This window comes from Triturus cristatus, chromosome 6 (assembly GCF_964204655.1).
Source record: "Triturus cristatus chromosome 6, aTriCri1.1, whole genome shotgun sequence".
Classification (NCBI taxonomy): domain Eukaryota; kingdom Metazoa; phylum Chordata; class Amphibia; order Caudata; family Salamandridae; genus Triturus; species Triturus cristatus.
Window position 1 is genome coordinate 728171593 of NC_140589.1, and position 26470 is coordinate 728198062.

The 26470-nt window shown below is 44.0% G+C and overlaps 1 long non-coding RNA gene across 1 annotated transcript in view; it reads right to left on the reverse strand.

The window, feature by feature from the left end:
- LOC146817781 (uncharacterized) overlaps nt 1-26470 on the reverse strand; it is a 152675-nt gene that overhangs the window by 81600 nt on the left and 44605 nt on the right. Inside the window, exons 2-3 of the long non-coding RNA XR_014962589.1 lie at nt 10420-10509; nt 6116-6206 (exon numbers count right to left, since the gene is read on the reverse strand). This is a non-coding gene — a long non-coding RNA (uncharacterized LOC146817781). The remainder of the gene's footprint in view (nt 1-6115; nt 6207-10419; nt 10510-26470) is intronic.

The following is a 26470-nucleotide window of genomic DNA, read 5'->3' on the forward strand; positions in this document are numbered from 1 at the left end:
AACAACATCTATAATATAAACAAAAATTTACAATATATACAACTATCTATATATGTACATTCACTAACACAAATTCTAAAAGATATGCACAACCTCTCTGGGGGTGGCAGTACCAAAGAAAAACCAATAAACACCAATAGTAGGGCTCAAAATATGTAAAGAGACCAAACCACCAAGACAGATCTGACACCCGTGTAGTGAAATCTCATAGCTACCAGGAAAGACTGTGGTAAAACCAACAAAAAACTTAAATAAGGCCAATCAAGAAAAAAGTGAACTATATCCGGATGAGTATATACACCAAAGTACGAAGCACTCTGGGATTACCAATTCCACAGCACGCCGAGTTGTCTCATTTTACAGCGGCATAAAATCCATGGCGAGTAATGTTCTAAGTGGAAAACAATGGGGGACTGAATTAGATCTCTATCAAGTAATTGTAGCAAGAAATGTGAAGGCACGCTAAACAAACAACCACCCATATCTTACCTATTGGGCCATTTTTCTAATTTGCTTTACTATTTTTCTTGTATTCGTCACAATTTGCTCCCCTTAATTATAGTTTTTTTGAATTGTGTCCTGCCCTTAAATCAGTATCAACTAACTTATTAAGTGCCCAGGAAGAATTTAAATCATTGTTTGAATTGAGATATACATAGTACCAATAAATTGTGTAAGAGGTATAACGGTTACTACCTCCTAGTACTATCCAATGGGGCGACTTCAAACAATGGAATGCTCACGATAATAGTGTCAACATCCATTATTTTTCGTAGGGGAATAAGGAATGGATTAAATGCCTTTTGTTGTTTGTTGTTTGTGTTTTTGTTTTTCCCTTTCTCTTTGTTTGAGTAATGAACCGATGGTCATTGAATTACGTATGAAATGAACATTTGGAACTTTATTTATATGTTGATAAAAGAGATTTATCAAATGAAACTGTGTCCAGACAATGATATGATTAGCAGATGATTAATTTCAATATATAAATAACTTACTGTGAAGGAGTAATTTGTGGTTTCCTTCATATTTTGAGAAAAATATCATTCGATCGGTTCCTTCGCATCATCTTGTTTTTTGCTATTATTGCTTTACCCAGATGCGGTTGGAATATTGGGTACCCCCTTATTATACACAAAGTCTAGATGCTTTGGGCACTTTGCCACTGCCGTTCAGTGCCAAAGTGCAAGTGCTCCCTTTGTAAATTGTTGTTGTGGATTGGTGACTCCATGATTGGCATATTTGATTTACTAGTCAGACCCTAGTACAGTGCACTGTGTGTGCCCAGGGCCTGTAAATCAAATGCTGCTAGTGAGCTGCAGCACTGATTGTGCCACCCACATAAGCAGCCTGTAAATGTAAATTCTGGCCTGCCATTGCAGAGCCTGTGTGCTGTCTGGTACTGCGATGTCGACTTGGCAAGTGCACACACTTGCCAGGCCCTGACCTTCCCTTTTCCTACATGTTAGGCCCAAGGTACCCCAGAGGGCAGGGTGCAGTGTATGTGAAAGGTAGGACATGCCCTGATGTGTGCGGCATGTCCTGATAGGGAAATACTGCCAATTTCGTTTTTCACTATTGCAAGGCTACCTGATCACATAGGATAGAATTGGGAGTTTGTTTATAACATCTTATAAACATAACTACCCCTGGGAACAAGGTAGGAAAATAAAGTTTGATATGCCTGAACTCAGAATGTTACAATGCATCTTTTAGTGAGGTGATTTTTACATTCTGTGTTTGAAAATTCACTTTTAGAAAGTAGGTATTTTCTTGCTTAGCCATCCAGTATGCCTCTGCTAGGTTTGTGCATTGCATGTCTGGCTTTGGAGTGTCAGGGGCTGCGGAGGAGCAGTGGCTCCAGAGAGCCTGATGAGTCAGGGCTAGGCTGAATGGGCCTGGTCTTCATTTGGAGTGGTGGGAGGAGTAGCACCTGCACCTGAATAGGGCTGTGCCTGCCTTCCACAATGATGGCTCTGCCCCCTGTGGTGTGTCTGGAGCCAGGGCTCACACTGACAATGGAGTTTGTTGTGCACTTGCAAAGTGCCCCACAGAACTGGTTTTGACTGGTACAGACACTCTCTGCCTTCAGAGAACAAAGGATTTTTGGGTATAAAAAGAGGGGTCCAGACCCCAGAATTTTAGATCACTTCTGGGAATCAAGAGGAACCTTTGCCAAGGAGAAGATCCAGAGAAGCTGAGGAGGAATACTGCCCCTGTGCTGTTTGCTGTCTAGGTGTGGCCTTCAGTGGCTACTTGCTGCCAAGGAAAGTAGAAAAGGACTTTGCTGTTTACTTTGTCACCTGCTTGAAAGAAGATCTCCAAGGGCTTGAAACTGAGCTTGCCTCCTGTTATGAAGTCTCAGGAACACAAATACTTCACCACCAGCTCCCCTGAGTTTCCTTGCTGGGAATTCTAATCAGCAAAGAGGTGGCTGCTGCTGGTCTGGACGTCTAGAGACTGTTTTCCACTGAGAGCTGGAAAATCGACGCAATTTCGAAGAAGTGAGACACATCCGCACCTGTTTCCGACGCATCGACAAAGAAACCGTCGCAGCGCCTGCCAAGGCTTGAGAAATCGCTGAACATCGTATCGAGTGCACTGATCTCTGAAGTCCGAGATCATCACACCGAGTTCGACGCAAAGCCTGTTGTGTGGCTGAACAAGTTCACGCATCGTCACCGGATTGTCGCATAGCATCGAGGTGCCAAGTCTGTCGCATCGTTGGGGGACGCAGTAAGAAACCGACGCATCACCTCCCCACGCGGTAAGAAACCGACGCATCACCTCCTCTCCTGTAAGGAACCGATGCATCACCACCCCTGCGCTGCAGTAAGGAACTGACGTATCACCTCCCCCCGGAGCAAGGAACCAACGCATCACCTTCCCTGAGTGTAAGGAACCGACTCATCACCTTCCCTGCGGGCCGTTCTGTTTGTTTACGTGACGCATCCCAGGTACTTTGTGAGAAAAGTGTTGCATCTGCAATTTATTTTGAAATGAACTATTTCTACCATCTGAAAGTCATATTTTTATTACTGTATTGTGGATTCTTGTCATTTGGTCTTGTTTTGGTTTAGATAAAGATTACTTATTTTTCTAAACTGGTGTGGTGTCCGTTAGTAGTGTTTTTACTGTATTACTGTATGTGTTCACAAATGCTTTACACACTGCCTCTGAGATAAGCCTGTCTGCTTGTGCCAAGCTACCAAAGGGATGAGCAGGGGTTATTTTAGGAGTGTATCCCCCTTACCCTGACTAGAAGCAAGAGTCCCTATTTGGACAAGGGTACCTACTTCTGCCAACTAGAGACCCCCATTTCTAACACATACTCTCTCGCTTTGTGAACCATCCTCTAGTTTGTGAGTCCAAAGGTTCTAGAAACAATGTCACATATGCTTACGAAGGCTACACACAAAACACACAAGATTCCCTTGGCCATGTATGAACCTCATCTCCTCTCGACATGTCACTTCACCCTTTTGCCACCTAGTGTCCCATCAGCGACCAGGGAACAAAAGCCACACACATGTGGAGGATGACCTCAGGGCAAGACGACTTTTGTCCAGCAGGGTTCTGGAAAATTTGCCAATGTCAATATTGAAGAGTCCCTAGGCACCATTAACAGTCTATTGGTCAAGCTGCATACCCACTTACAGGAGTATAATGCACTCATAAAAAACCAGACATGATCTTGGTGGAGACAAAGGAGGTGCACAGCAGTATCTAACATTTGCAAGACAGGAGAACACTGGGTGTTCCAGAACTCACTGTTATGTGTGGCCCATCTAGCACTCCAGTCCAACACTCCACAGGCACCCTCCTCTGGGGTGAGACACCAGATCCCCCCTCAACTCTGGAAATGTTCCACGTAGACAGGAAAATGAATAGTAACCCAGGAGACGCCTACTCCTATTGATCACATGTCACATTTCTACTGTATGCGCTTCCTTCACATGTTACTCCCCACAATATGATTTATGTATACATATTCTATGAATGTCCCACTGTTTATAACCCACTGCCACTCTTTTTGTATTTAAAAATATTCGCAATGGAAACTACCTTGATTCATGGGAGGAGTCCTGTTGTAACCCAATGGAGTTGTGTGAAGTGTATATTGTGATGTGTATGCATATCTCTGCCGCTGGTGCCCAAAACATCAGCCATGCAACAGACATTCCTATGCAGCAATGACAGAAATCAAGCAGGGCAACTAAAAAGTATTAATTATGAATGTTAATGGGGGTGTTAACGGGGATGCAAGATGCAGGGTTATACATCTCCATACTGCATGCACTATTAAGAGATACACAAGATCTAAATTCCCTTTGCTTCCCTATTCATTTACGGCACATTGACCTGCTCCTCATGTTAAAAGACTCCTGAAAAGTGTCCTCGCTACTTGGCATGCAATAATGCTTGCATGCAATCTGGAAGCAAGTGAAATAAAGCTTTTCAATTGCTGTCTTCTAAAATCAGGTCGAATAATGAATGCCCATTGTTAATGGCACAAAGTCAGTCTGAATTTGAATAGAAGGGCTGTAAGTAAAATGCCCCCTTTAAATGAAATGAAATGAAAGATGCATTTATATAGCACATGGCCACCCGGAGGCATCCCAGCGCTGCAAGTGGAGAGATCAGCGTAGCAGGCAGACTAAGGAAATAACCAGGTCTTTAACAGTTTACGGAAGATGAGATGGTTAGGTTCTTTCCGTAGATCAAGAGGAAGCGAGTTCCACAGCTTCGATGCATTGTAGGGAAACATACGTCCTCCGCTTCTGGCTTTCCTAATCTTTGGTATGGTGGCCAGATGTAAGTGGTCACATGTAAATGGGCTTTGCGCCAATCTATAATTGATTCAAATCCATAGAATGAATTAATATAAGTAGTATTGATGTAGGAATTCGATTTTAGGTACGCTGTAGGGCACAGTACGAGTTCAACGGTCTTCGGCTGGGCCTGCCACTGCCGCAGTCCCAGGAAGACCTCCAAGCCAGTGGTGCACCCGCCTGCCGGATTACGACTATAATCCAGGCCAGGTGGGCAGACGGTGCTGTGGCGGTCTCACAGCGGTGGTATGTTAGGCTCATAGGAGAGCCTAAAAACCATACCTCTGCCGTGAGAGAGCCTGCAGCACATTCCTGAACGGTGTGGCATGCACCGTGGCGTGCATGCCACACCGTGCAGGAACGAGTGTGCAATTCCAGGGGGTCCTAACATGTGCTCCCCCACACACCCCCAGGCACAGATTTTCCGGGGGCCCTGTTAGGGCCTTACCTTCATGCCTGCCACCCTTTTCATGACTGGGTCACTGCCATGAAAAGGGCGGTGGATACAAAGACCGTAGCATGCTCAGCGGTGGCAGTTTCGGCACCACCAGCATATTCAGGCCATTTGAAGACCCCAGCTGGAGTGGGATCCTTGATCCCAGCGGAGGTGGCAGTCTTGTGACGATCCCACTGCCGGACTCGTAATAGGACAGGCGTGTGGTGGTCGTCAGACCGCCACAGCGAGTACGGCGGTCCAGGAACCGCCGTACTCATAATAAGGCCCTATGTGTTTTGTTGATTTGAGAAATGTTGTTAAATAAACTAAATTTACCTTGGGTAGTAAGAATGAATGTATGACATTACAACACGTCTTTGCCATGCATGCCTTTCCCATGCATATTTCACCACACATGCTTTTACCATGCATCCTCATAGGATAACATTGATTTGACCTTTACCACACATACATTAAACATGCATGCTTTTAACATGTATGTCTTTAACAGACATTCTTTCCTTAATTAAATATAATTTTTTTAAACTCTAAAAAAGGCTACTACTTATTGGAAAACACCACATGTATTTATTTAACAAAGAAAGCTTTAAAAAGAAACTTTTCAAGATGTAAAAAAATTATGCCCCATCCACGATGGCAGACACCTATACTAAAGAAGCTCAATTTAAATCATAAAAATTAACTTGCACCAAAAATATATGTTTAGTCAAACATTACATGGCATAAATAAACAATTCTCACATGTATTTTATTTTAAATTATGGTTTATTCTTTAAATTACTATGAAAATGGGCATCCAGCATTTTTTGCTCAGTGCTACACTTACCTGTGAGGTGACCGCACACAGTGCTAACAGGAAGACAGACGGAGACAGCTAGTTGTTGAAAAACTGGCATCTACTTTTCTAAGTAATATTTCTGTAATAACATAGATATTAATTAAAGCAATACATATTTAAATTAATTAAACTTATAATATTTAGTTTTACACCCTCAGATATCATTTGTAAAGAAATAGATATTTCACACAGCGGACATTCACTAATTTACAAGCGATTAAAAATATGGAATAGGTTTAATAAACAGTATATTTGCTTTATTTTTCTAAAATAAATTACATTGTATTAACCATGTACAAACATGAGAGACATTTATTCATGAAATGGACATACTATGAAGAAATACATGCAAATGCTTTTTTATAAAGAAATACTTAAAGAATGAATAGAATTTATATACAGTTATAAAATTTAATGTATCACCGCTAAACAAAATCACCTCAGGGAAGGTACTGGACACTGAGGGTGTCAAACTTACTATTCCAGCTCCAAACTAAAATCACCTCAAGGAAGGTGCAGGACACTGAAGGGGTGAGATTTACAATTCCAACTCAAAACTTAGCCATATCGGTAAAGGTCCTGGGAACTGAAGGGGTGAAGTTTACTATTCCGACTCCAGACTAAGCCAGCTTGGGGAAGTTCCTGGACACTGAAGGGTGAGATTTACTATAATTTTACACTAGAGCATCTATGGGAAGTGTCCGGACAGTGAAGGAGTGAGGTTTACTATTCCAACTCCAAGCTAAGCCATCTTGTGGTAGGGCCTTGCCACAAAAGGGTTGTGGTTTCCTATTCTAATTCCAAACTCAGGGCCTGATTTAGATGTTGGCGGATGGGTTAATCTATCACAATGGTGACAGATATCCTATCCATCGAAATATAAATCCGATAGGCTATAATGGTATGTATATTTCGGCGGACAGAATACCCTTCACCGTTGTGACAGAGTAACTCGTCCGCCAACATCTAAAGCAGGTCCTAAGTTATCTCAAGGAAGGTGCTGGACACTGAACGTATAAGGTTTAATATTTAAACTCCAAATTAAGCCATCTCGGAGAAGGTCCATGGTGAGATGTACTGTTCCAACTCTAGACTAAGTCATCTTGCAGAACTTCCCGGACACAGAAGGGGTATGGTTTAATTCCAACTCCAAAATAAGCTATATCGAGAAAAATTCTGGAGACTGAAGGGGTAAGATTTACTATTCCAGTCAGTCAAATACACTTTATTCGATTTGTTAAAATCATAAAAGACATAAAATTTACATACATACAACATAAAAACGAACAATCATGTATCTAAAAATAAATACAGTAAAAAGCATTTTTAGTTAGTGCAGGGCAGTTGATCATGTTAAAATCTACTTAAAAAGCGTAATTGGTTAAAATAATGCATTAGGTGGGGCTTTCATTTTCTTAATCCTAATTGCCGCCACTAAAAAGCTGGCCACACAAAAGATGATGCGGGTGGGGCCCAAGAGCTGGAGATAAATTAATGCCGGCCTAACTTGAGTAAAGCCAGCCTCTCTCAGGATTGGTAACAGGTATTTTTTCCTTATGTCCCTGTATGTCTCGCAAAACATAATGAAATGCATAGCGTCTTGCTGAGAAGAATTGTCACAGTTACAGGGGGGGCCCGCTTCTGGTTTCGCCCATGATGGATAACTATCCAAAGTAAAATGGATCAAGTTAAACCTAAATTTAGTCAACAGGAGCCTATGAAATGGTTTAGTAACACTTATGAGATAAGGCTCTAGTGAGGGAGAAGTAGTTAACATAAAATGCGATCTAGCAGCTGGTTTTGCAAGTTCCTGCTCCTCACGAGCCAATCTGACCCTGTCTAAGAATTGTGTCTTGATCCAGTTGACATCCTCCCTCCTGATACAAGATGGCGACTGAAAAAGTTCTATACGGCCCAACTGTTGAAACGTTTTATTCAAATAAACCAGCCAGGGTATTTTATTAACCAGATCCATTGCCATAATGTCAGTCATAATGGCATGATTCAAGGTTAACTCTGGATTAAGCCATGTTTTTACCCAAAAAATCAATGGGGCCAGTTTCAACCTGTCTGTGACATAGTCCAGACCCACCTCCGAATGAATAGAAAAGGTCGGGGAGGATTTAGGGACAGACAAAAGGTATCTAATAAATCTGTTCTCCACTCTTTGTATTTTCTCCACGGGTACATAACCCCACAGAGGTGATCCATAGGAGGCAATCGGGATACATTTGGTGTTGTAAACTTTTAGAAGAGCCTCCATAGGCCTGGTCCCAAGCCTCTTTGAGAATCCCATAAGGGCTGACGACGAACGGGCCATGGATATACTCTTGGCCTTAATTTGAGGGGCCCATGACCCCTTTTCGTCAAAAAGGACATTTACTATTCCGAATACAGATTAAGCCATCTCAGGAAAGGTGGTGGACACTAAAGAGGTAAGATTTACTATTACTATTTGAACTCCAAACTAAGCCATTTTGGGGAAGGCCCTGGACACTGAAAGGATGGGATTTACTATTCCAACTCCAACCTAAGCCATCTCGGGGATGTTTCTGGACACTGAAGGGTGAGATTTACTATTTCAACTCCACACTAAGCCATCTATGGGAAGGTCCTGGACACTGAAGGGTGAGATTTGCCATTCCAACTCCAAACTAAGTAATCTTGTGGAAGGTCCTGGACACTGAAGGGATTTGGTTTACTATTCCAACTCCAAACTAAGTCATCTAGGGGAAGGGGCAGGGCACTGAAAATGTGAGGTTTACAATATCAACTATAAACAAAGTCATCTCAGGGAAGGTCAAGGACACTGAAAGGGAGAAATGTACTGTTCCAACTTCAAAATAAGCTATTTCGGGAAAGGTCCTGAACACTGAAGCGGCCAGATTTACTCTTCCAACCCCAGACTAAGAAATCCCAGGGAATGTCTTGGACACTGAAGGGGTGAGATTTGCTATTCAAACTCCAACCTAAGCCATCTCAGGGATGTTTCTGGATATTGGAGGGTGAGATTTACTATTCCAACTCCACACTAAGCCATGTATGGGAAGGTCCTGGACACTGAAGGGTGAGATTTGCCATTCTAACTCCAAACTAGTCCATCTCGGGGAAGGTCCTGGACACTGAATGGGTGTGGTTTACTATTCTAACTCCCAACTAAACCATCTTGGAGGAGGTCCAAGATACTGAAAAGGTGAGATTTATTGATCTAACTCCAGACTGAGATCCTGATTTTGACTTGGGCAGTCTTGGAGCGGGGCGCCACGCCAGCGCCTTGCTCCAGGACCACCGAAGTCGTCTACACACCGCCCACCAGATTACAACTTGGAATCCGGCAGGCGGTCCTGTGGTGGCGGTCCCGCCGCAGTGCCTTTCAAAAGCCCGTAGCAGAGCCTTAGAAGGGCACCATCGTGGGAATGTCAAAGCATTTTCCAGCATGGAAAGAAATGCACCATGTTGTGCATTGCAGTCGCACCACCATGAAAATGTGGCAGTGAGGAAAACTCATAATATGCTTGGCAGTGCCGCAGCAGTACCGCCAGCATATTACGGCCTCAGCCCACCACTCCACGCCAAGGGATCACCGATCCCCAGCAGTTGCAGTGGTCCAGTGGCAGTCCAACGGTGTAATACCGCACTGCCACTCAGGGTTTGGCGGTCTATCGGACCGCCAAACTCATAAGCCATGTGGGGAAAGGTCCTGGACACTGAAGTGGTGAGATTTACAATTACAACTCCTGACTAAGCCATCTCAGGGCATTCCTGGACACTGAAGGGGTGAGATTTTCTATTCCAACTCCAGAATAAACCATTTGCTTAGTCTGAACATTGAAGGGGTATGGTTTACTTTTCCAGCTTCCAACTAAGCCATCTCAGGGAAGGTCCTGGACATTGAAAGGGTGTGATTTACTATTCCAACTCCCAACAAAGTCATCTCGGGGAGGGTGTTGGATACTGAAGTGGTGTGGTTTACTATTCTAATTTCCAACTAAGCTATCTCGGGGAAGGTTCTGGATACTGAAGGGGTGAGATTTACTATTCCAACTAAGCCATCTCAGGGAAGGTTCTGGACACTGAAGGAATGAGATTTAGTATTTGAACTCCACAATAAGCAATCTTGAGGAAGGTCTTGGACACTGAAGGTGTCATACGGTAACTATGAATTGAGCATGACTGTGTATCCAAACAACATAACTGCCAGAATATCGGGACTGAGTTGACACACGTCATCAGAATATGTTGACCCAATTCCTAGGTAGTTCACAGTGCCCCATATGAACCCCTAGTCTTACCAGGGCACCAGGTAGTAGCTGCAACCTCAGAACATGACCACTCCAAATCTCCAAGGAAAATGGTGGACCGGATCTCCACTTTCATTGTTACTAAGGCATGCCCAAGGGAGACACAAGAAAGATATGAATTGGCTTTCCAAACATTTATTGAAACAATTGTATTCTTGTATGAAAAGCATGAGCTGCAATCATTAGCATGATGAAACATAGCATTGTAACCAGCATTACAAGAATGTCGAAGAAGGTAAACAGTTTAACTAATATAACATTATTGTGTGATTATATGATTATATAATTATATTTATACTTCTATCTAATACTACCTTTACTAGCGAGAGCACAGTGGGAGTACCCTATGCCACATCCCCTGGGATACCCAACCCCCCCCCCATAACTGTGTATGATGTATCAAGAGGTAGAACTGGTGTAGAGCGGGCTATCATCCTTTGCAGGATGAAGGTCAGAGTCAGCAGGGCTGCTTCTCAGTCACAGTGCACAGCGTTCCAGGATTTTGAACTGTAAGGGAAAAAATACTAAATACTATGTATGTTTGACCAACTATAAAACTTTTCTCACTCCGTTCGTATTCTGTGCAGTGCAGCACACATGCAAATTATGTAATGGCTGGAGATAATAAAACATTCCTCCTACTTTGCACCTGCTTCAGGGAGGCATATTTTTTGTGCAAAGCCCTGTGTACAATGTATGTAAATAAGGCTTTGCATCAAAAACCCTGGGTGGAAGCATGGCAATGCCTATGCACAAGGGAGCCAGAAAATACCCCCCACTTTGATCCTTACCTCGAATGTCATTGGTTGAGTGAAGTGAGAATGCCCTACCCACTCTAAATGAGGTCCCTTCAACCCACCTTCCATCCATCTCTCCATCCTTTAAGCCTTTCATGCACTCATCCATCATCCTTTGCCATTCTGTCTATCCTCTCTTTCATTTTGTCTATCCTTCCACTCACAATTCCAGCCATTCATGCACCCCTTTCCCATTCATACATCCCTTCTTTCTCATCCATACAACATGTCACTCTTCTTTTATCAATTCGCCCATTCATCCATCCACCCACCCACCTATCCATTCATCCACACATTAATCCTGCCTTTCATCATCCTAGCCATTTTTTCTTCCACCTAGCCATTCAATGTTGTTTTATATTTCAGCCATCAATCCTTTCACACTTGCATTCATCTTTTCATGCTTTTGTCCCTTCCTTCTTGTCACAGTTTCTCTCTTCGCATATGTTCTTTGTTTTACTATTCCTCACAGTCCTCTCTCTTACACTCTCAGTGGCCAATGTATTGTGAGCCCTAGTTCAAGGAAGAAAGTGGGCCCCCGGCTGCTATTTGAATGATAAAATACAGCAATACACAGGGTTCAGTGGGCCCCTCAGGTCTCTTGGCCACTGTGCCACTACATCTGCTGCACCAATTGCAGCACACTCTTTCTTTCTCTCATCTTTTCACCTTTTGGGCTCCTTTTTGCTGTGACTAACTTCACATCTGTTATGATTTTCTCTTTCAGGCTCATACATAATTATGTATCAACATCCACCCTACTTAATCTATGAAAGTGGGTGGGAGGGGGGTTGACAATGCCACTGCCTATGCACCACCCATGGGACGCTGCGTTAGCTCAAAGTGGGGCAAAGTATCGGATAGGGCTCCTTTGTCCTACTTTTGTTCAATGCTCCAGAGCAAAACAAGTAAACAAGTAAATTACAAATTACATTGCATCACTAAGGTGGCTTTGAACTGCCACAAAGTGTTGGTAAATCTGGCCATTAAAATCTAACAGAGCAGGTTTTCAAGAGATTCTTACAAACGCAAGTAGAAGAGAAAACTCTCAAATGCCCTAAGAGACCTGGGGCCAGATTTAGAATGATGGTAATGGAAGATGTGTTTAAAAAACTGGCGGAATTACCTTCCACACCAGGGCGATATATCCATCTTATGTATAATCAGACAGATTGGGGACATCCCACAAGCAGAATCTCCTTCAAGGCTGTATTCTCCTCCACCAATATGCAGAGGTGTCTTTGCAAGAAAAGGTGGCAATTCAGACTCCTGATTTTGAGAGGTTGATTCACAACCTGATGGTCCAGTTTACAATGCGAAGCAGAGGATGGACTTTAACTGAGAGGTACGCATGGTGTCCTTAAGATTTTATTTAGATTTGATATGTGGGCAATGACAAGAGACCCTGCAACTGTGTACACTTCCACTACCATCATTTACTGATGGAATTTCTGTGAGCAGTGACCAGCATTGATGGATTTTCTGCTGGAATGCTTTTCGACAAAAGTGACTCTATCCATGGGTGATACAGCCACATCAGTGGAGAAACTTTGGTCTGTTTGGCAGAGAAGACCCAACAGGATGGATTATACTCAGCCATGGGGCAAATATCATGGAAGAAGAGATGTGCTTTTTTCTAACGTGGCCATTCTTCTTTGAAACTTAAAACATACAGGTTTTCTTTAGAAATCAGTGATTGATTTCAAATCAGGGCTTAATGACCAACTGGGAATTCGGAAGGTACACTTTTACATCCAATACATTTTTCAAAGATGTCATGTGAAAATAAAACTGAATAAAAAAAGAAATCATGAAACTGGATTAAGTGAATGGTCCAGTGGCTTAAGAGACTGGTAAAAGTATGAATAAACCACAGGTTGACTGGTGCCGGTAGTGTCTGTACTGCTCAATATGGTATTTAATTCTTTCCATGGAAATATTAAATCCATATCCAGAGTGGGATTAGGGAAGGAACACTCCCAAAAGATTTCTCCAGGAGGATTTTTTTTTCTTGTGTAGAGAAAACAAGAAAGGTTTTGAAGTGCAAGTGCATTACACAGTTGTTTTCACACATGTAAATATGCACTATTTACATGTATGTATGGAAAAACTATTTTCCTTGGAATTTACAATAGAATTTCAAAAAAACATAGAATTACAGGAATGCTCATGAGTTTTGAGACGGTTTTAGTTCCCTAAGGGTGGATTCTAAAAAAGTCAGCAATTTTCTCCAAATGTAGGAGAAAATGTAGGTAACTAAGGGCCTGAATTACGAGTCTGGTGGTCCACGAACTGCCATACTCATGGGCCGTGGCGGTGGTGGTCTACCGCCCTATTACAAACAGAGCAGCCGGACTACCGCAGCCGTCTTGTGGCCCTAATAAATGCTTGGCGGGGCCAGTGCGGCCCGCCATCCATATTAAAAGGTTCCTCAACACCATACTTTTCATGGCGGTGCAACCACCATGAAAAGTGTGTTGGTGAGGAAAATAAAGGAGGCCTTACAGATCATCCTTGTGCCTCTGCGCCATGGGGTGCATGCAGGGGGGAGCATGTTGTACCCCCCTGTGTGAATGCACCCTAGTACCTGCACGACATGGACTGCAGCAGGTACTGATCTTGACGTTCATAGGCACCGCCGTGGGAACGCCAAATAACCACCCGCAAGACAGAAAGAAGAAAACTCCTAATCTTGCGGACAGTTCAACCATGGGTTTGGTGGTTAGGAAATGGGACGGTCCGGCTCCCGCACAGTCAAACTCATAATGAGGCCATAAATTGCTGTCTTTTATTGTGAATCTGGGCCCTTAGAATTCCCTGAGAGTAAACTAACAGAGTTATGCAAACATTAAATACATCCCCAGAAAAATTCTGAAAGCATCGTGACATGCAATTTCGTGTTTAAAAAGCAGTCTCAGGAACAGTGGCGGCTGGCATCAACAAGAAAGGGTGCGGGCATGTGCTCAAACAAAATAAAATACATTTTATTAAATGGACGTGGACAAATATAAAGTAAAATATTTTATAATAGAACACTTACCTGAAATCAGGACCTCCTGCTCCAGGCTTCGTCTCGATGCAGCCCAGCCACCAGGAAACTCCCTTGACCAATCAGGGTGCTGCTCTCACCAGCATGAGAGCAGAACCCTGATTGGAGGGAGCGGCCTCTCTCTCCGCTCCCGGGAGCACTGGAGCCCTGCACTTACTGTAACCCGGATGTCTTAAGTTGAGTTAGAGGTTTCAAAGTGTGCATGTTTGGCTGGCCGTCGAAAGACGGCCGGCCAAGAAGGCATGCGCACTTTGAAAAGTGCTGAGGCAACCCACCCTCCTCCCCGTCGTTCAGAACGGGAGGATGTCAGGATGAAAAATAAAATGATAATGATGAATTACCATTTATTTTTTTCATCTCGAGGCTGGGGGGCAATTACGTGGGGCATTGCTCCTTCGCTCCGACAGAGGAGCTGCCCCTGCTCAGGACCCACACAGAATGTTGATTAAGACAATTCCTCCCACCAATCTGCCAATATCACTACAATCATTCCTAAATCATTAGCTGTCTATATAAGCTGTCGCAGACTGAACCCAAGAGTTTGCATTCAAAATGTCCTCCATAATCCCATTTGTGAAGAAATATATATCCATCAGTTTATTCGCACTCAAAAATGCTGTTATGTGCTAGTATTTTAAAAAGATCCTTCCCTAGAAATATTACCTAATGTTGGGTTTCTGAAAAGCATAAGTGTGCAAAGAAGGAAGATCATTCTTGAAATTATCCTTTTACAAAACTCAAAGTTCTTTATCAATAATATGCACGCAGGTTTACTTGACACTGATATGGCATCCATATTTAAAATGCACTGACAAAGCCAATAGGTCTGGCGTTGGATGATGACTTTCTTGTTTTGCCAACGCTTGTTTGTGAATGTTTTTTGTATGAAGGTAATCAAAAACAAGCATTGTCTAAAAGCGCATAAATGTGTATATGTGAATTGAGAACACATCTTGCACAGAAGCCACAGCCTCTGAGGCGGACTACTTTTTATGTGGATGTGTACATTGTGCAAGAGCAGAATGCTGAAACTATCAGTCAGGTAAGCCAGTGGCTGAAGTGAGCTGACCATGTGCAGCACGTTGTATGCTGTGGTGAGTGGAAGAAAGATGTGATATTACAGTAGACCAATGGATAAAAGAGGCTGAATAAAAGCTGCAAGTAGATTTATTGCTGCATTTCGAGACCTTATTGACATATGAGCGATTGGGAAAAAATAGATTATAGTTATTCAGAAATAAATTACGTACAGAAGAAAACATGTGTTGCCTAGCTGAGCAAGCAGCTTTATTTTTCCTGTACAGTGATTGGTGCACTGAGCATCAGTCTATGTGTATATTGTTATCCAAGTACTTTTAAAGTAATCCGGTTGGTTTTGAAGCCAATAAATCGACTGTACAACCTAATGTTTTCAATCCATGTTCAAACTTGCCTTTCTTTTCAAAATCCCCTCTGGGGAAGATGAACACAGTGAGGTGGCAACACAATTATACAGGACATACAAGAGAGCCTGTTTTAAAAGCGTTTTATGTAACTCAACATGGGATAAGCACTTTCCTAGAAAAGGCTCACACCTTCAGATAATCAAAGGCCCTGACAAAACCCTTCCTAAATACTGCTGAGAGCACTTAAACCCAGAGCAAACACAAATACATTTTGGAAAAGAAGCCACATTAACGGCTCATTGGGACACGAATACGTTAATTTACTTTGAATTACAAAGGTGTTTCCTTCAAAGACACTGTCTTAAAAGTCTTTTTTTTTGTTTGAATAAGTTAAATACCTATATTCAGCACTAGAATAGCTGGAGTAGAGACCCTCTATGTTTTGCTACATAGAGGTGATATAACATGGCTACATGATAAAAGTGAATTGATTCTGTGTCGAAAGGCCAATTTTAGCGACCCATAATTGTTGCGACTCCTCAGCACGATATAATATTAAGGGGCATATTTACAACGAAGTGGCAGAGTGCAGCGTTAACCCCTTGGCTTAATGCTGTGCTCCGCCACTTCTCAAAAGCAGGGCTGCAAAATATTTACAAGAATATGGTGCAGCCTTGTGTTTCCCCCTGCACTGGCCCTAAATTTATCAGCCTAGCGCCAACGCAGGCACCCTTGCACCATAGTGCAAGGGTGTCTGCGTTGAGGGGAACATTGTTTATGTGCAGGAAGGTCTCACTTCCTGCACATAAACAATCTTTAAATGGCGTTTTGTAACTTTTATGTGTGCTGCATAATGCAGCACACATAGAAGTTGCAAAACGTTATTTTTTTTAATTGTTTATGTGCAGGAAGGGACACCTTCCTGCACATAAACAGTGCTCCTCTCAATGCAGGCACTCTTGCACTATGGTGCAAGGGGCCTGCGTTCGCGCTAGGCTGCTAAATTTAACACCAAACAGGATGTTTTACAAACCCTCTGACATCCAAAAAACCAAATTTAGAGATTGAAGTTATCGCAGGAAACTGACTAGCCACTCCTTTAAAAGAGCTCGGTTTTTATAACCGAGAGAGTATGTTTACGAAAATAGGCAACAAAAAAGAAGATAGAAAGATAACCGAGAAAATTGTGTTTGTTAGTCAATTTTCAGGTGTGAGTAACCACATCAAAAACATTGTCAATTCTAATTGGAAGATCTTAAATGACAATAAAGAGAGCAGACTGGAGAAACCTTTGTTCACTTTCAAACGGAATAACCTAAGAAATTCCTTGGTCCACACATACAGAGAAAATAAATCTTCACAACAACGTACCTTCCAGTGTACTAGAGCTGTTGGAAACAATAAATGTGGTAGTTTTTCTATCTGAAAAAATTGTATTGTGGAAAAAACTATTGCATACAATGGCTGTAAGATGGCAGCAAAAAGTCTGTACAACTGCAGAAGTAGCAATGTCATTTATTTTTTGCTATGTCCCTGTGGTTTGGGATATGTGAGTGAAACTAGTAGGGAGTTGAGGATAAGTCTACTGGAACACATATCGGCACTGAAAACTAACAAGAGTAATGCCCCTTTGTCGAACATTTTATAAAATTACGACAAACCCATGTAAATTTTCGATGGTTCATTCTTGAAAAGATAACTGGCACCATGAGAGGAGGGAACCTTGAGTTGAAACATAAGAACAGAGAACAATGGTACATTTCTAAACTTGACACTGTCAGTAAAGGACTAAACACGAGGGAAGATTGGATAAAACTAGTGAAATAACTGTGGGGATAGAGTGATTATAGACCAGCTGTTTGTTCCCTTGATTTTTAGTGTACTACTTGTTTAGCCATTGGTTTCCTATCACTTTGAAAGTAGAGCATTAAGGAAATGAATTCACCATAACCATATAAACGGGATAGCCATTTTATTGTAAGATTTATTATTTTCTTTTTCAGACATAATGAGTCCCTTCCTTTGAGCAAAATATTTTAAGAATTTTTAGTTGAGTATGTATGGTTTATGCATATCTCTAATATGGCGCACATGCTCTAGGTTTATTCATAGCGATTATGTAATCACATTGAAATTACATCGGGATAGGGCAATATTTATTTCTCACTCATTATCACGGGGTGGTTTCCCTTCTGCCTATAACATGTGTGGATGGGTTATTTTCACACGTTTTTACCAAGGAAACTATAGGGCTTATAGAGTATCGTTAATGTGTTTCTCACCGATACCTTCATATATGAGAATCAGTGTTTCTTTGGGGGACTTCTTTTCGTATCATGTTTGGAGCACCACTTTAATATGGGGCGTATTTCCAACAATCTCTCCTTCACAATCACGTGATCGACGTATTTCGCGTCGAACATGTGATTACGTTATGTCTGGTGCACCACGCCAATATGGCACGTATCCTCAGGAATCTCATTTTTTTTTTTTTAAATCGTTTTTATTAACCTTTTTTTTCACATTTATCAATAAAACAAACAGTCAGAGCTGCGCTCATGTAACAGATGGAAAAAGGTAGAGAATTAATTGCCAGTGGCAAGGTACACTTTGACGAATAATAACATGACAATGAGAATTCAGGGTTCATTGATTAAATCAAAGCTTGTGGCAATATACCACGGAGGACAGAGTGGTGCTGCCAAATCTCGACATCAGATAGTATGCGAGTAGTGTAGGAGCAGTGCAGTTCAAACTTAACCAGGGACATAGGGCACAACAAAATGAGGACAACGAAAGTGAAGGAAGGGTAGGGAAGAGTCGCGCATGACCTGCCACCATAGCTAAATTCGCTGGCAGACTTAAAACTCCTCCACGACGCAGTGGCAGCGGGGTTCTGTGATAGAGGGGCAGTGGTTGTCCGGGTGTCGGTGTTAGTCCGCATTCACGTCAGCGGGGGAGGTACCCTGAGTGATAACCCTCTGTGATGCAGTTGGGGATCCCGTGTCTGTTTCCGCACCCGAAAGTTTGGAAACCATCGCATCCAATTGAGGTGCCAGGGGGAACATACGAATGCCAAGCAGGTCCTCTCTGCGTAATACCGCACCCTCCGCTCTCGCCCAGTTGAGTAGGGATCTGCGCCAAGCAATCCTCAGGAATCTCTTTACCGCAATCACATGATTGACGTATTTTATGTCTAACACGTGATTACATTACGGACTTCGTCTTACCACAAAGTAGGTGGATTTTGAACACTACAGGTTAGTTCGTAACTGATCACACGGTAGAACAGACACAGTTAAGGTAGCGTGGGCACCTAAGGGTAAGCTAGACTTCTGGAATAGAGAATATAATGTTGAATATTTTCTAAATATTACTACAGCGGTTGCTAGATTAGGGATTCACTTTTTTTTTACTTCTTTAGTTATTAGAATCTAAATTGTTTATAAAGAGTAATCAGTGTAAAAATATGATGTCAGTTGAGCGATGTGGATATATCGTTCACAAACCTACCTCAAATATTTTGCCTCTATACTTGTCGAACGGGTTATCTTTGAGAACTATGTAACACAAAATGGAATCAAATAACCAAGTTTTTGGAATTAGGTGGCTATTATGTTTTTTTAAAGATAAACAACCCTACAAATTCCGCTCTTATACATTCTAAATGGGATCTTTTGAAAAATATATATCATGAAATGGACTGATGTAATCTATTGCTTTTTTCTAAAAGAGGGACTTGTTCACAATAGAGCAATATAGTATATAAATGTGTTTTTTAAATTAAAGTGACCCTATTATCACGCTACTTGCAAAATCCACTCACCTATATAACATAAAGTAGACTTACCTACTCAGGGCAAGTTTTAAATAGGTGTGATTAATAGGCTTTTAATATATATATCTTTTTTAAATATATTTTTTCATTTTTTTATGCAGACACTGAGACAGACATACTATATTCGCTGTCTGCTCAGGACATATTCCAGTGGAGGGTTCTCAAACTTCCTCATTTATCCCCCTACTGTCGGAGGGAGGATCACCTGAATTAAATTGGAGGATAGTTTTCCCCATTTTTATATAACAAGTCACAATGTACTAGCGTAACAGTTTTTTTAATAAACGTTGTCTTTTCTCGCCAGTGAGAGCGATTACTCATTGAATTCTAACTGTATCGATATGGAGATCCTAGGGTGACTCTGTAAAACGCTGTATACCGCTGGATGATTTTAATAATTATTACAGTAGCTGCATAATATACATAGAGGTATGTCTCTTTGTAGTATCAGTTTTAATTTAATAATCCGTTGAAAGAAGGAATGGCTTATTACAACCGTGCTTCCACCTTTATTTGTTTAGACATAGGTACTTGAGGTGGTCTTTAAAGACTGAATAACGGATTAAGTGAGGTAACTCTGGTTCACCTGAGTGCTTTCACCAGCGAGTTCAATTAATTAAGTGAATCTGATCTAAGAAGTATGATGGATGTAAGAGGATGTGTGGTTTTGGGTTGTGGATCATATTTGATTCTTCCAGTCTTGAAGGGACCATTATACATTTTTAAATAACTGTGACACCTCGGTGTGTGCTGTTTGTTTATAGTAACCATATAATTGTATTATACCAATAATAAGTTTGATTTGCTCACAATTTAATGACATTTTATAAAAATAGCCTTTTTTCGTTTATATATGTTTCTGTTTTCATGCAGGTTTTTATGGTAGAATATCGATAGGAGGAGATTATTCTTATTGTCCTGAAGAAGGTGTGTTTTTTTATCCTGTACTACCCACAAAAAACACGCCGACGCCTAGTGGTTGTTAAATTTGGGAACACAGTTTCACATATCTGAAAATAAATCTGTCTCTACAATGTATTACTTGTACTGTTTCCTACAAATTAACATTACTTGATGACAAATGTAAATGTCTTATGTATTATCTCCCCTATTTTCTTTTTATGTATTAGATCTTAGATGAATTTTGACAAGTTGTGTTTTATGAACTCATTGATGCAAGATTTTATTCATTATTAAATTTGATGATTTAAAGTGGTACTTCAATATTTGGCTCTTTCGAGGCTGGGTGTATATGTATGTGTGGTGATTGAATTAGCGAGTGACAATTGTGGTCAATTAGTGATCTTTAAGGGAAAATATTTGAGACTGACAGTCTAAGACGGAACCCTGTCTCTTGGAGTAGTGGGGCCTCTCTCTCTTTACATTTAGGTACAAAGTCTTATTAATACAGACAATCCCAAGCACTGTAATTCTGACTTTGTTTCTCCCGGGTCATGCACTCTTAATTTATAATGCCTACAGGTAAAGCCGATATGCGGCTCATACTAATTGTAATCCTCATTGCCTTATGTAACACATCCTGTACATTGATTTACACACTTGTATGATTTAGTCAAAATATAATGTATGTGTGTGATGTGAAGCACTTCAATGGTATGTGTAGCACTATGACATAAACACATAATTAAATGTAAACAAATTTGTGGTATTTAGATTGTTATTTGTTTAAATAATCATAAAAACCAAGACATTTGACATTCTAGAGAGAGTGAATAAAGTCAACATCTTGCCTCTAAATCGTAGAAGATTGTGAGGAGATAACAAGCTGTATGCCTTTGCTTCCCCTCTATCGTTAGGTACTTTGCTCCAGATACCTCCCAGTCAGGATCATACTCGAACAAAAGGAGGGCTTATGGCAGGTTAAATACAGCCTTCATATTAAGCCCAGATGAAATCTGAAATAGGAAAGACCCCTCATTGCCTCAATCAATCAATCAATCAATCATGGCATTTGTAGAGCTCACTACATACACGCGAGAGTCTCAAGGCATGGGGGGGCTGCTACTGTTCGAAGAGCCAGGTCTTGAGAAGTCTTCTGAAGGTCAGAAGGTCTTCGGTCTGCCGTAGGTGGATGGGGAGGGTGTTCCATTTCTTGGTGGCGAGGTGGGAGAATGATCTGCCACCGGCGGTCCCTCTTCGGATGCGGGGGGCGGTGGCGAGGGCACGGTCTGAGGAGCAGAGCTGGCGGGGGGTGTAGAGGCTGAGTCGGCTGTTGAGGTACGTTGGTCCGGTGTTGTTGAGTGCCTTGTGTGCGTGGGTGAGGAGTTTGAAGGTTATCCCCTCCTTGACAGGGAGCCAGTGTACGTCCCTCAGGTGGGGTGTGATGTGGCTGCGGCGAGGGATGTCGAGGATCAGGCATGCGGAGGCGTTCTGGATGCGTTGAAGCCGTTATCGGAGTTTGGCCGGGGCTCCTGCGTAGAGTGCGTTTCCGTAGTCCAGTCTACTGCTGACGAGGGTCTGGGTGACCGTCCTTCTTGTTTCGGTGGGGAGCCACTTGAAGGTCCTGCGAAGCATGCGGAGGGTGTTGAAGCAGGAGGAGGAGACGGCGTTGACCTGCTTCGTCATGGAGAGGGTAGAGTCGAGGATGACCCCTAGGTTGCGTGCGTGGTCGGTGGGTGATGGGGGTGTTCCTAGTGCAGTCGGCCACCAGGAGTCGTCCTAGGCCAAGGGGGTGGATCCGAGAATGAGGACCTCCGTCTTGTCCGAGTTCAGCTTCAGTCGGCTGTTCCTCATCCAGTCGGCAACAGCCTTCATTCCTTCATGGAGTTTGGTGAGGGAGAGGATCAGCTGGGTGTCGTCGGCATAGGAGATGATGTTGAGGTCGTGCCGTCGTGCGATGTGGGCGAGTGGTGCCATGTAGACGTTGAACAACGTTGGGCTGAGGGATGAGCCTTGGGGTAAGGCCACAGATGATCTCGGTGGCTTCGGAGCGGAAGGGGGGGAGGCGGATGCTCTGTGTTCTGCTGGAGAGGAAGGAGGAGGTCCAGTCCAGGGCTTTCTCTTGGATTCCGGCGTGTTCGTAGTATAGACCGTGTCAAAGGTGGCTGAAAGGTCCAGGAGGATGAGGGCCGTGGTTTCTCCGCTGTCTAGCAGGGACATGATGTCATCGGTGGCAGCAATGAGGGCAGTTTCGGTGCTGTGGTTGCTGCGGAATCTGGACGGGGACGGGCCCAGGATGCTGTTCTCCTCGAGGAAGCTGGTCAGTTGTTTGTTGACGGCCTTTTCCATGATCTTCGCCGGGAATGGGAGCAAGGAGATGGGTCGGAAGATCTTGAGGTCCTTGGGGTCCGCCTTGGGTTTCTTGAGTAGGGCGTTGATCTCTGCGTGCTTCCAGCTCTCCGCGAAGGTCGCTTTCTCGAAGGAGATGTTGATGGTTTTCGGGAGGTGGGGTGCGATGGTGCTGCTGGCTTTGTTGAAGATGTGGTGTGGGCAGGGGGTCTTCCGGAGTGGTCGGTGCTCATGATCTTGATGGTGTCGTCGTCGTTGATGTTGGTCCAGGAGATCAGGCGGTTGGTGCGGGTGGTGGTCGTTGGAGCGGGGGTCTCAGTGGTTGCCGGGGTGGTGACGGCATTGAAGCTGTCGTGGATGTCTGCGATCTTGCGATGGAAGAAGGTGGCCAGCGAGTCGCACAGGACTTGTGAAGGTGGGATGTCGTTGGAGTTGGAGCTGGGGTTGGAGAGTTCCTTCACGATGTTGAAGAGCTCTTTGCTGTTGTGTGCATTGTTGTCTAGGCGGTCTTTGAAGGAGGTCCTATTGGCGGATCTGATGAGGTGGTGGTGTCTGCGGGTGGCATTCTTGCGGGCGGTGTAGCTTTCCGGTGTTCGTTCATGGATCCAGGTTTTTTTTAGTTTTTTGGCTGGTTCGCTTGGAGGCCTGGAGGTCTTCGGTGAACCAGCTGGCTTTCTTGCTGGTGTGGGTGTTGGAGGGCATCTTGAGGGGGGCGAGGGTGTTGGCGCAGTCGTTGATCCACTGTTTGAGGTTGCGGGCGGCAGTGTCAGGGTTGGTCGGATCTGCGGGTGGGTTCCGGGCGAGGGAGGTGGAGAGCTGGACTTCGGTGACTTTGTTCCAGCAGCGGCGTGACATCTGTTGGGTGCGGTGGTGCGTGGTGGGTTTCCATAGGGTGAAGTGGATGCAGCGGTGATCGGTCCAGTGGAGCTTGGTGGTGTCGTTAAAGGTGACGTGGGAACTTGTGGAGAAGATGAGGTCAAGCGTGTGGCCGGCGGAGTGGGTGGGTGTAGTGACGAGTTGTCTGAGTCCGAGGTTGGCGAGGTTGTCGATCAGGGTGGAGGAGTTGGTGTTGTTGTTGTTCTCAAGGTGAAAGTTCAGGTCCCCGAGGAGGATGTAGTCCGTGGAGGTGAGGGTGTGTGTGCTGGGTTGTATGTCGTTACAACACATTCTGTTGCAACGCATGCCTTTACCACGCATGCGTTACAATGGAATGCTATTTCCATGCAAACCTTTACTACGAATATTCCTTAACACGCATACTTGCATGGTAATGGAATACTCTTGGTAAAGGTTATACCCCTCCCCTGTACCCTTACGTGACCCCCCAATCATTATTATTACCCCTGCCCGTTACCCTCAATCTATATGTATATATATTTTTAATACTTTTATTCCCCTTACCTCTTCACGTCTTCTCCTCGATCTTCTTTGCTGACGTCCTACGTCGTAAAGAAGAAGCGTCATTCGTTTTCCTCTAAAACGACACCGATTGTCACCACTTCCCAACGTTTTAACATGTTCTTTTTTGGGAGGAGGAGACTGCCCCAAGCCCCCTTGTTTTTTTGCTCGAATTTTTTTTTATTTTTTGGGGGCGAGACCCCCCAAGCCCACTGTTTCTATTCTATAAACACACGTCCTTTAACACACGTCTTCGCCGACATCAAAAACGGACTGAACCGGACGAAGATGAACACGTTCTAGTGCAGCTTGCGTGGTAAAGACGGTTGTGGAAGGCTATGCGTGGTAAAGACGTTTACGTGGTAAGTGTACCGTTGTAAACGTAATGCGTAGAAAAGCCTTCGTGGTTAAGGATGTTTCCCGTGTGCTGACGAGGTCGGTAATGGAGTCGCTGAACTGTGCTCGTGGTCCGGGGGTCTGTAGATGAGGGTTCCTCTGAGGGTGGTGTTGGGATTAGTGTGGATCTGGAAGTGCAGGTGTTCGGCGGTGCTGAGGGTGTCGTCGGTGTTGGTAGAGACTTCCTGTGGACGATGGCGATTGGTCCATTGGTGCGGTCCCTGCGGGTAATTTTATAGCCTTCCGGGATGGCTATGGCGATGTCGGGTGCCGAGGAGGGGTTCAGCCAGGTCTCCGTCAGGAAGGCGACGTCTGGAGTGTTGGAGTCCAGTAGGTCCCAGAGTTCCACGCCATGTTTGCGTGCAGAGCGGGTGCTGAGAAGGATGTATCTGAGGTGGTTTGGTTCTTTTCGGGGTGGGATGCTGGTGAAGCTGCAGTTCCGGCAGGAGAAGGGTCCTTGGGTGCGCTTCGGGGCGGCCAGGCAGCAGGTGCGTGATCGTCCAGCATTGAGTGGAGTCGTAGCGGAGATGGACGTCGTGGCGTTCGCGGTAGCCAGGCGTCCTGGCGCTGGGCGCGGTCCAGGTGCGGACGGGCGCAGACGGGCTTGCCTTAGGTGCGCCTTTGGCGCGGCCGCACAGCGGCTGCCATATATGGAGAGGAGGGAGGGAGGAGCAGCTGGGAGGCGGGACGCGGGAGGTAGGGGCAGCGAATGGACAGTCAGGGGGGCAGGGTCGCAGGGGACGCAGCGGCGGGAGCGGTGGACGGCACGGAGGGCAAGGGCACCGATCACAGGGGTCACAAAGGAGAAAGCGGGCACAGTTCATGGGGGTCACAAAAAAGAACACGGGCACCGATCACGGGGATCATAAAAAGAACACGGGCACAGATCACGTGGGTCACAAAGGAGAAAACGGGCACAGTTCACGGGGGTCACAAAGGAGAAAGCGGGCACAGTTCACGGGGGTCACAAAAAAGAACACGGGCACAGATCACGGGGTCAAAAAAGAGAAAACGGGCACAGTTCACGGGGGTCACAAAAAGAACACGGGCACAGATCACGGGGGTCACAAAGGAGAAAGCGGGCACAGTTCACGGGGTCACAAAAAAGAACACAGGCACGGATCACGGGGGTCACAAAGGATGCCTGCGCATTTGCTGCTCCCCACAGAAAGAAGACAGCATGTGGGCGCTGCTGAATGTGTCCCAGTGTCTGTAAATTACACCAGGACACACTTAGGATATTTCAATGGCGCCTGAGTTCAAGGCAGGGAGGAAGGCGTCCACCCTGTGAAACTAGTGGGTGGACGCCATCCAACTGCATGTACCACTGACTTATGCCCTGATTTGGGGGTTTACATTGCAACTATAATGTCACTTTAACATCACAACATTTGATTAGTTGGAATTCATCAGGAACATTTTTAGAGTTCAGCCATCTTGTTCCCCTTTCATTTGACTGTGAACATCAAAATGTTCACAAATAGAAGCACTAAAACCTAATACACAAGACACAATGGTGCACACTCTGCAGTGTGCTGTTTTCATGAGGGGTAAAAAGATTCACTTTTATTGAAAAAAGTCCACAAATATCAATAGAAAAAAAGATACAGAAAAACAATAGAGATGAAAGTGTAATACGCATACATTGGCAGGTTTTGGCCCGCTCCTATTGCAGTTGCCTTTCACCTCCACTCCTGCTGTTCTGACCAGGACGAAGGGGGTTAAAATCCCACCCTGGAATTGCCAATGGTGCGTGGTGTAAAAAATAATCCACCCAGGTCTTGCCCCTTTGCCATGAAGGATTGTGTTGGCCCAGTCTCCACTTGACCTTTCTCCTTCCTTTCCCAAGGGTGGATGGTTAATTGGTCTCTATTCCCCGGCCTTGTCCATCGCCTGGGGGTGTTGCACGTGGGTCACTTCTGCCGTCCCC